Raw genomic sequence first — 10217 nt, 5'->3', positions numbered from 1 at the left:
CCACCACCATGTTATCGCTTCCTCTGCAGTTTCTTCAGGATCTGCTCTCAAGCACAACATCAATAGAAGACTTTCTGCTCATTTCAAAATTGGTTTGGGATCAGGTCCTTGAATTTCCAAAAAATTTCCTGATCAAACATAAGTCAGAGCTGGCAGGGTATAAAGTGCAACATAAAATAAATTGTTGTTTACTAATTGTCCTAGTTTGGAGGACAGGTGTCTGCTGAGAAAGGCAGGAGCTTCTCTCTGAAATGGAGAATGTAAACCCCCTCCCTCCAAATTATTATAATTTTGACATCAAGGGGCTCTCAGGCGAAGATATGGGAATTAGGAATAACAGTTCTTTACTAGGGAAATTAAAATAGAAATACAGTACTACAAAGAAACAAACCTCAAACCCTGACAAAGCCAGAGTACAACCTGACACCCTGTCAGGCAGGGTGTTGGTAGCAGTCCCATTCAATGGTGGCTGCATCCTCCTGCAGTGACAGATGTGATTCAGTTGAAGCAGTGCTCCTGTAGAAGGTGCAGTTTCCCTCTGGAGGTCCAGTGGTGATGTGGAGAAATCCAGTTTTCCTCTGGAGTCCAGTGGAGAAAGGGGCTCCCTTAGTGTCCCAAAACCTCTGTTTTATCTTGGTAAGAAATGTTGGGCTCTTCCCCCTGGCTGGAGCAACTCCCAATGGGATGCAGTAATTTTATCAGTCCCACAGTGGGACTCAATGGGCCATTAGCAGAAAATGACTTGCTGGAGGAAGGATGGGTTGTGAAAAGATAAAGAACAATGCCCTGCCTGGTTTCAATGGATGGCCCATTAGCAGAATATCTCCCACAGAGATAAGGATCATTGCCCCCACCCTCAAGAGATGGTGATAGAATAGATACCTTTTATCACATCCCAGATCATAACCCAAGACACTAATCTTCAAGATTAACACATGAAGCTCACTAGAAAAGACATCCAAAAGCCACCAAGAATCCACACAGATGGTAAATTACAGCAGATCTCAGAAGCTGTTCAGGGCTCAGGGAGAACAACTGTCCATTTTTCCTTTCTGCATTTTCCCTCTTTCAATCTCATCAGTTCAGAACCTGCAATTTGTAAAATTACAGAAGGTCTGTAGGGGTCAGAAAGGAAAGCTCCCTGCTCCAGAGTGTGACCTGACCACCAACACCTCTAGTGAGGTCTAGAGCCATTGCCCATAAGGAACATTCTAGCACAGAGCTGCTACAACATCCTCAAGTCACGTTGGCCTCGGCATGTGGCTCATCTGCCAGGTACAATGCAAATGTTTTCCTCCCATGGGGGCACAGACATGAGGAGGAGCTCAGAAATGGATACAAAAGGAGACACATCTGTGGTTGTCACAGTACAGCAGGTCCTTAGGTGCCTGCAAAGCTCCTCTGGGTACTGCTGCAGGAAAGGGGAAACTCTTCCCAACTCCTGAAATATTTGAGTTTCAGATGGGTGGATTTCACTCCAAGGACTTACCTTACAAAGGGTTAAATTAACAGAAGGCACAAGACCCCTGGCCCTGTGTGCTCTGACAATCAAAAGAAATTATCCAGTTTGCATTATCTGATTATTTCAGAGAATCACAGGATGGTTTGGGTTGGAAGGGACTCTAACAATGACCAATTTCCAGCTCCCTGCATGGGCAGGAACACCTCGCACTGGATGAGGTTGCATTTGCCCCCCGGTGTCAGAGCTGTTGGAGTGCATGGATCTCCCAGCACTAAAGAGGAGCAGATACTCTGCACCAACACCATCAGCAGGAAAGCAAGGAGCACTGCATGAGCCCCAGTGCCGGGGAGGGAGGGATCTGGAGCCGGGTTAGTCAGAAGGCAAAAGCCGCGCTCTGACCAAGGGAGCCAAGTGATGTTTAATGAGCAAGAAAAATGCAGTGCTTTGGGTTTAATGACTCATGGAGCAGGCAGCACCTTCTACCAACATGCTGTGGCATCCATACCCAGGAGGAAGTGTGTCAGCTACTGAGTCACGCAGCTCCACGGCATTGGCTGCCGCCAACACAAACTATGCCCAGCCCTGTTCAGTCCTGACATAACCGTAGCTCAGGGTTAAGCTCATCTCCCAAGAGCTTTCTAAAATAAAAACTGTTCTGGTTATAAACAAAACAGAATTTCCAAACCCAGGCTACCGAGACCATGCTTGGAAGTCCAGCAATTTCTCTGCACACATGTTCAGACTTCCAACATCAATCAAAGTGCCTGCAACCCAATCTGTGAAGCTAACCCGATTTCCCACTTGGGAGAAAACTTTAATGTAGGAGTAGGACTTGTGTTTTTACACTACTGACCTACATTTGCAAATCCCTGGTGGTAATTTTGTCCAGCCCACAGAAAGGAGGGGCTACAAAGCCAGCTATATTGAGTTGTTATGCAGTAGGGAGCACAGCTGCACTGAACAAATCCAGCCTGTGACACGAGGAGCAAACAAAAGCCATGAAGTTCCACATAGGGAAAACTAATACAGTTCAGCCAACAAAAGAAGAGACTTTTCATTAACTTGTTCTCATTGAGTGCAGAGATAATTAAATTACAGAAACAACCACATTGGTATAATCAGTTTAGAAGAATCCACATACTAAGACAAAAGATTTTTCAAGGGTCATCTATGAAAACAAAAGCTTCATTTAAACTGTGTTACTCTTCCCTTGTTATATAGACTCATGTGCTTTCTTCTGGAGGAAAAAGATCCTTACTCCAACCCAGTTTAATTGAATCCTTGAGGGACTACCAAAACTCTTGATCCAATTCTCCAGATATTTTGTATTTTTATTTCTTTCTTCTATTCATGTAGTCACTAATGCTACCACCCACTTCATCAAGGGGTATCTCTCTTCCTTTCAGCTGCACAGTAAAGACTGACAATACAACTTGATGGTAACCAAGAGTTTAAATTTCAAATAAAAACCAAAGCAGCAAGTAAAATAACAAAACTAGACAGAACAATTTTGCTAAAACATTGGGATAAAATTTAATTTTTAGAGAGGTGCAGCTCATGACTTGAAAAATTCAAGGCTTGTTAAGGAGGACTGACTGTTTCAAAAGGGACTGTATTTGTAAGGATGAAGGGTATCTGTTTCAAATTATAAGGGATCTGCCCTGCTTGAGCTACAGTATTGTTCAACCAAAACCACAACCCACCTTTCCAGTGCCAGCCAAGGTTTGATCCATGAAGCTCCAGCCAGAGTCACACCAGGCCAAGCACAAAGGAACACCTTAAACAAGACCATTCCTATCCAGAAGTGCTTTTCCAAAGTGACCCAGAATACACAATCTTACCCTCAGGAGCAGGGGCTCACATTAAGAGGAATCCAGGCCAGGAATGGAGAACCCACTGGTGGGGTGACCCTTAAGGGCTACCTGAACAAGTTTCAGGTGCTCAGAGCAGGGCTCCTCCCACAAAAACCCTGCACACACCTGCCTGGTAGAGATGCTGAGTGTGACAGGAAGAGGGACACCTCCATGTGAAGGAAGCTGGCTGGAATAGCCCAGCAGGCTTGTAAAAGAGATTGGTAGCACAGCCTACTTGCTGTTAACAAATGCTCAGATAACATGGACACCAACACATCCTCAAACTCTCCTGACATCTGTACAGTACAGCTGCACCAATTCTAATCCAAGAATCTTCTCCCAGCAATTTAAGGCCTCTGATGAGGATAGGTTTTGTATGACTAATAAGAAATACCTTTTAAATAGATAATGCTCCACACAAACTTCAGTCAGGAAAGTTAAAAATATATTTGTTTATATACCTAGAAGTCAGAACTACATAAGAAACTGCATGGCTGTTGCTATTCGTTTTTCCTGGAAAAAAAAAAAAAAAGAAAAAACTAATAAAGAAAAAAGCCCATACGTATATTAAAAATACCATTATCTCCGCTTTTTATTATTAATATTTCAATGGAAGATCTTTTCTCCCAGATATCATCTTTATACTAAAGAAGCAGATTGCTCACGCTATTTTGTGAATGTGCAATAGCAAACGTTTATGAAATCCTAAGTACAAAGCTGGGCCCAAAACAGTAACCTGGGAGGAAATATTAACTGCACACCTTCATGCAGGGGCAGAAACACCACAATGGATCTCACTTTATCATAAGGCAAGGGCAGGAAGGAAACTCAGAGAGGAAGAACAACCATTACAGAGGGTCCTACATAGGCAGAGTGTCTCCTGCCCTAAAAGATAATCATGATGTGTCTGTCTGTAAGGGTGCCCTTTACATCCCCGATATCAGGAGGCATAGCACGAACTCTCATCAGCTTAGGGGACCGAGAAGGCCACCAGGTGTCCCCTGTGCCGCAGTCACACCTCTGCAGTGCCTGTTCCCGGGGCTGCAGTGGCATCTGCTGGTCACAGCCAGCCAGGATTGTTACCGGGCTCAAGTATCTCACAAGAGTTTCTCACGCTCCTTGCACAACTCTTTTCCCTCTGTTCGTGCTTGTTGTCAATATTTTTTTTGTTGCTGTTGCGTTGCTTTGGAGATTTTACAGCCACAGAAGCTCCAGCTGCCTGTCACCTGTGGAGATGTAAAAGCTCAGAAGGTGAAAGTCTCACCCCAGCCAATCTGTGATCAGCCTGTATCCTACCAGCAGCACAAGTCTGTGCCTTCGCATGCCTGGCACAGCTGGGCTTTTGGGAAGCCCACCACAGCAATTATTTCCAGCCCCTGACCTGGGACATTTGCACCTCCCTTGGTATTTTGGACACCCACATCTCTCAGTGTTTGATTTCTTCAGTCCTCGGGTAGATCTGCATGAGTGAGTGACAGTATGTGATTCAGTCACAGGTGGAGAGGAAAAAGCTGAACTCGGTGAGATTTGTGTACAGTGTATCAGGACAAGAAAGAAGTTTGCCTTTAGGGAGTTTCTCCTTTATCAGTGCTCAGTTTCAATTGCAAAGCAACAACAAAAACAGCCCAGCTTTGAAGAAAAGCAGTTAAAGGATCATATTCAAGTATCCAACATTTGATGGGTCTTACAAAGAAATCAGTTTTCTTCTGTCACAGCAAATAAAATAATGACTGGCCCTTCAGCAAACACAGGCAAGAAACCCAGCATTGGGTCAGGGCCAGAAAAGAAGAGATTAAATAACACCACTATTTTAACAACTGCTGGTTTAGGCATTTTCAGAGACTGCTCCTATTTAAAGAAATATTTAAAGCAGTACTTCAAGGACTAAAAACATCACCAGTTGTTAAGGATCTGCACCCTGACAAGACTTTTCTTCCATAAATTAGTTTTTAAATAATCAATAAAATATTTTCTAATGGGTTTGGAGCACACCTGAATCCATATTATGAGGTTTTCCTCGCTGTTCTCAAAGTCCAGCCTGGCTTTTAGAGAGGAAGGTCTAGCATGAATTAACACGAGGATAACAATTAAACTGTAAGATTTGGTAACCCAGCCAGAGACTGGAAGGGGTGAGGGAGAGAAAAAGAAAAAGGAAAAAACCCTACCCTTAGGCACTTGAATCTGCAACATGATTTTTCAGTGTTAATTACACTACAGCTTTCACAAGTCACATGCCTTAGGGGAACTTCAGGTGCTCTGCTCAGCCTCTGGAAAATGGTGCAGGAATAGACACAGGGAAGTCTTATTTAAAGTGTCTATATTTAAAATATTGAAACTTTAAATGGGTCTAGCATAAAAAACAAAAAAAAATAAAGTAGATTTGCACATTTGGATGGAAAGCAAGTTTAGCAACACAGCATTTGCATTGCTTTCATCTGGCATCATTCGTTCAGGAAAGTTGCACAACCCCCTTTCACAGCAGCATCCCAAGTTTGCTAATACATTGCATAACTCAGACAGTGCTGCCTTCTCCACACCGAGTTTGGGGTAGGGAGCAGGGAAAAGCTCTTCCTTCAGAACCTAACCCAGCTCCACCTAATCCAGCCCCCGGGGCACACTTGTGTGGCCCACGCAGAGCGGGAGTTGTGGCAGCAGCAGCTCTGCTCTCTCCAGGGCTGTGGCACAAAGGTCAGGAGATGCCAGGAGCAGCTCCCAGTGCAGAGCTCCTCGGAAGCCAGCACAGATCCCACCTGTACCTGAGTCCTGAGGATACTCAGGGCTGTATTCCCAAACTCTGCCCGGAGGGAGCAGCACTTGGCTCCCAGCAGCCTGACCCAGGGCTGAGCACTGGAGTAGGGCACACCTGTACAACTCTGTCCCTGCCACTTGTGGCTCAGAAACAGCTGATTTACAACAGAGCCACTCTGCAATCTCCAGCCATTCTGCTTTTAAGGGGAATGGAGTGAGGCTACTTTTACATTCCACCCTGCCCCCCATTTCAGTTTCAGTCTCCTTGGGGCAAAACACTATCTTTAGTCCATCTGCACAGACACAGAACTTTCAGTTTCGTTGAGATCATGTAAGTACAGCTGTTAAAGCATCTAAAAAGGATGAAGAATGACTTAGGGTACTATCAATATGAGCAATTTTAAACTGAAGAGGTCAGGCAAAGGTGAGTCCATTTATCTTTAAAGCACCCATCCAAATAGCCTCAATCCAGCATCAGATAATATCTCAGTGTCACTCCAACTGAGAAACAGTATCCTAAAGAAAATAGTTTAAATAACAGCAGGTAATCAGACAATTATTTTGAACCCAGTCTTTCTCATTCCTGTTTTGGAAATGACACTACCAAATCCTGTGTTTGCCTTTAGGACTCTTTCTTCACTTGGTCCTACAGCTGAGATTACAATTGCAAGGAATTCCCATCAGACATGACACAGAATCCACAAGAAACACCCCACATCAGGAATGCAGCCTTTAACTTTTATGTACACAGTCAGGTGTAACTTTTAACTCATAACTTTTACAACCTCACGGCATGTGCTTGGGCTCCAAGGCTGGAGAAGGAAAATGTATTTCCATTAATTACCCATGCAGATACATATTCAAGAGGAAAATCTTCAAGATTAGCTTGGTACCATCTCCCTATAGCCCTGACTTACAGGAGCACAGAAAAGGTTAACACCAACAATTTCTGGAAGTCTTACACCACATAACAGATCTGACAACCAAGCCGCACATTTTTTAAAAGCCTGAAAGTCTAAACCACCTTTTTTTTTTTCTCTATTTTGCAACCACCAGACTGAAGGAAGGTAAAAAGGCTGAATAGTAGGATGAGTTCATCCTTGGTCATGAAAAAACAGTTCCATTTGCAACTATAGCTTTGCAAAGCTTCGTTGCTTTGGCTGAAAGCAGCATGAGAGAGGTCTGTGTCACCGATCAGCTGCCTGGGGAACATGCTCCCTGTTACGGTCCTTTTTGGGCAGTTCCCTCTGATCCCTCCCTCTCACCCTTCTCAGTTCCTCCTGGGGAAGGGGGCTGTGGAAGCAGTGTTAAGTGACTCACCCTCTGCACCAAGCAGGGAAGTGTTTCACTATGAGGTGCTTCTCAAGCATGAGGCAGCCCGAGACAGAAATCAGACTTTAAAATTCCCCAGGAGTTCCAACACCCAGAGGGTGGGAACAGAGACACCCTTTGTGAGCTTGACTCATTATGAGTCAGTGCTGTCTGTTCTGTACCAAGGGGCACACCAATGCATCAGCCTCAGACCCATCAGATCTGCAACAGCAGCTTCAACTCTCCCAAACCAAAAGATTGAGGGGTTTTTATTGTTCCTCTTAATTCAAGTTCCACTTACAGGATTTAGATTTTTCTCTTACAGGAGAAAAGCTTCAGATACTTAGACCATCGCTGTTGGTGTCACCAATCAGCAATACTTAAAGATAAAGTATTGCCACCTCTCACCTCTCATTTATCAGAGAGCAGATTTTCAACAAGAAGACCCTCTGTGGTACAGATCAGCTTTTCTCAACAGCTTTGTCAGTAGTGCCTGGTGCTCATGCCAGGGTTTGCATTGATTCATTTCTTTGTCAGTAATGGGGGGGACACAGAGATAAACACTTTACTTCTTTGCCTACAGCGAGTGGAAAACTTTTATTTAGCACAACAAAAATCATCTGCCTGACGAGCATAGATTTCAGAAATCACATCACAAAATAACAAATTCTCCGTGGGGAGAGAGGGCACCACTCTTTTACATCTCCCCTCTTTGGTTTTGATGCCCTTACATGAAGAAAGATCTCCACTAACACAACAGCTTCAGTTTGCAAATCTAAGCCCAGATACTCAGTACAACAACAGCAGCTTCTTCAATTTACAAGTAAATTTACAAGTGCCAGGTACTTGCAGGGGCATTTAAATATTTTACAAACTTCTTTATGTTACTCTTCCTACACTGAGAACTCGCCAACTGCCATCCAAACTCTTGGCACTTCCTCAAGTAATTCCTTGGAAAAGCTGAAGTTAATGAGTGTCTAAAGAGACGTGGGGGAAATGCAGCACTCACAAGTTGCTGCTGTTGCCATCCCTGCCGTGGTTCTGCTCTAGATCTGCTTTTGACACAGCCTGCAAACCCTGAGCAGGAAATGCTGCTCTGGGAGAAGGAGGAAGTATTACAGCTGTTGCAGGGAGAATGCAGAGAATCTTAGTAAGGCAAGTTGGAGAGGAATGGGAATCTGGAAAACAGATGCATCCACAAGCTGGGGTGAGCCCAATAGTACCCAAAATTAAATACTGAACATTTTTTCCCTATAGTTAAAGAAAAATCATAACAGAAATACAGAGGCCTATGAAAAAAGGGAAGACGTTTCTCCAGACCTCATGTTTGTTAACAAGAGCACTGACACAACAGTAGAGCCAGTCTCACATGATTAAATTATCACTTGGTGATAATTCATAACATTGCCTAAGAAAAGCACAGAGAAGCTGTTAAAAGTATATTGGAAGAAGAAATAGACATTTAACCCCAAATTCAGTATTTATTATTCTGCCTTTGTCATGTTACTTCCTCATGCACCCAAAAAATATACATTTTATATACACTAAAATATACTAAGAGACTGTCAGATCTAGGTGGTTAGTACACCTCTTTGGAAAAGGAATTGAACTCTAAATAGATCACATTCAGCCTCAGCTGGGTAAATAAATTAACACTATTAAATTATCCAGTAAGCCTCATTCCTGACTAAAAGAGGCTTTTAGGATATAAACTGTTAAGAACCTGCAAATGGAGGTTTCATTTCCAGTCCTTTTCCATGGGATCTCTGGAAGAGAAAAGTTGTTATTCAATTACAGCTTCCCCCACTCACCTCTCAAAGGATGAAAGAATTACAGGTCTCCAGATCTTGAGAGATGACTGAAAATGAACGCATTGCCTCCAAAACATTCCCTAATTTGCAACTCCTCAGATAGAAACCATCACTGCTTCAGCTGCTGGGGGTATGATCAGTGCTCACTGAAAACCCACCTATTTTCTTACAACACTTTGTGCTGGTTTCACACAGAATTTACCCCAACCTCTTTGTCTTGTGGCTTTTTTCCAGATCTTTTTTCCTTCATCCAGCAAGTGCATTTCCCTCTCCAAGGCACCTGGCAGATTTTTCCAGCAGTGCCAGAGCAGTTCAGATGGAACATGAGGCCCATCCCTCCTGGTACAGAAGGACTAGGCTGCCATCAAACTCTAGAGTCTCTTCTCTCAAGTTAGTTATTCACAAGCAACTGGGGGGCGGAAATAGTGCTTACACTTAGAAGAGCAGCCTGGAGATAAGAGTCAATATTTATTGACTGGCCTAGCAACCATCTTTGCTTTTATTGATTATTTCCCAAGCACCATTTTTTCCCCAATTTGGTCAAGAGCTTGTGATTTTGCTTTATTTGTTTAGTGAACAAAGCCCAAGGATGTGTGTGAGCTGAGCAGCAGCAGGCTCAGCTGTTTACAATTTTTCCTGGACCTCTGCATCATATCTCTGCTTAGGATGAATGGAGCACCAGAAAAACCTTAGTTTGACATCCTAGCCCCCTAAGTAAGGATGCAAAAGTAGCCAGTAAAAGCTCATATAGCTGTGGAAGACACACCAGAATATTCTGGCCTAAGAACTTTTCAAATTTTTACAATTGCTTTCTCAACTATTTAAAGTAACTCACACCAGAATTTTATATTAACTCATGGTCCATACAAAGTTATTTGCTCATTTGCACATGTACCTTTATTGAAATAATAATAAGCAGGTAGCTTATCAAACTGTCCTACAAACATCAAAAAAGCTACTGAGTCAAGACAATGCCAAGGAGCAGCAAAAGTGGAGTTACTCCACATGGCCTCCTGCAAGGACAAAATTCCC

The sequence above is a fragment of the Catharus ustulatus genome, chromosome 3 (assembly GCF_009819885.2).
Source record: "Catharus ustulatus isolate bCatUst1 chromosome 3, bCatUst1.pri.v2, whole genome shotgun sequence".
Taxonomy (NCBI): domain Eukaryota; kingdom Metazoa; phylum Chordata; class Aves; order Passeriformes; family Turdidae; genus Catharus; species Catharus ustulatus.
The sequence above is the reverse complement of the archived record's forward strand: the minus strand, read 5'-3'. Positions refer to the sequence as shown.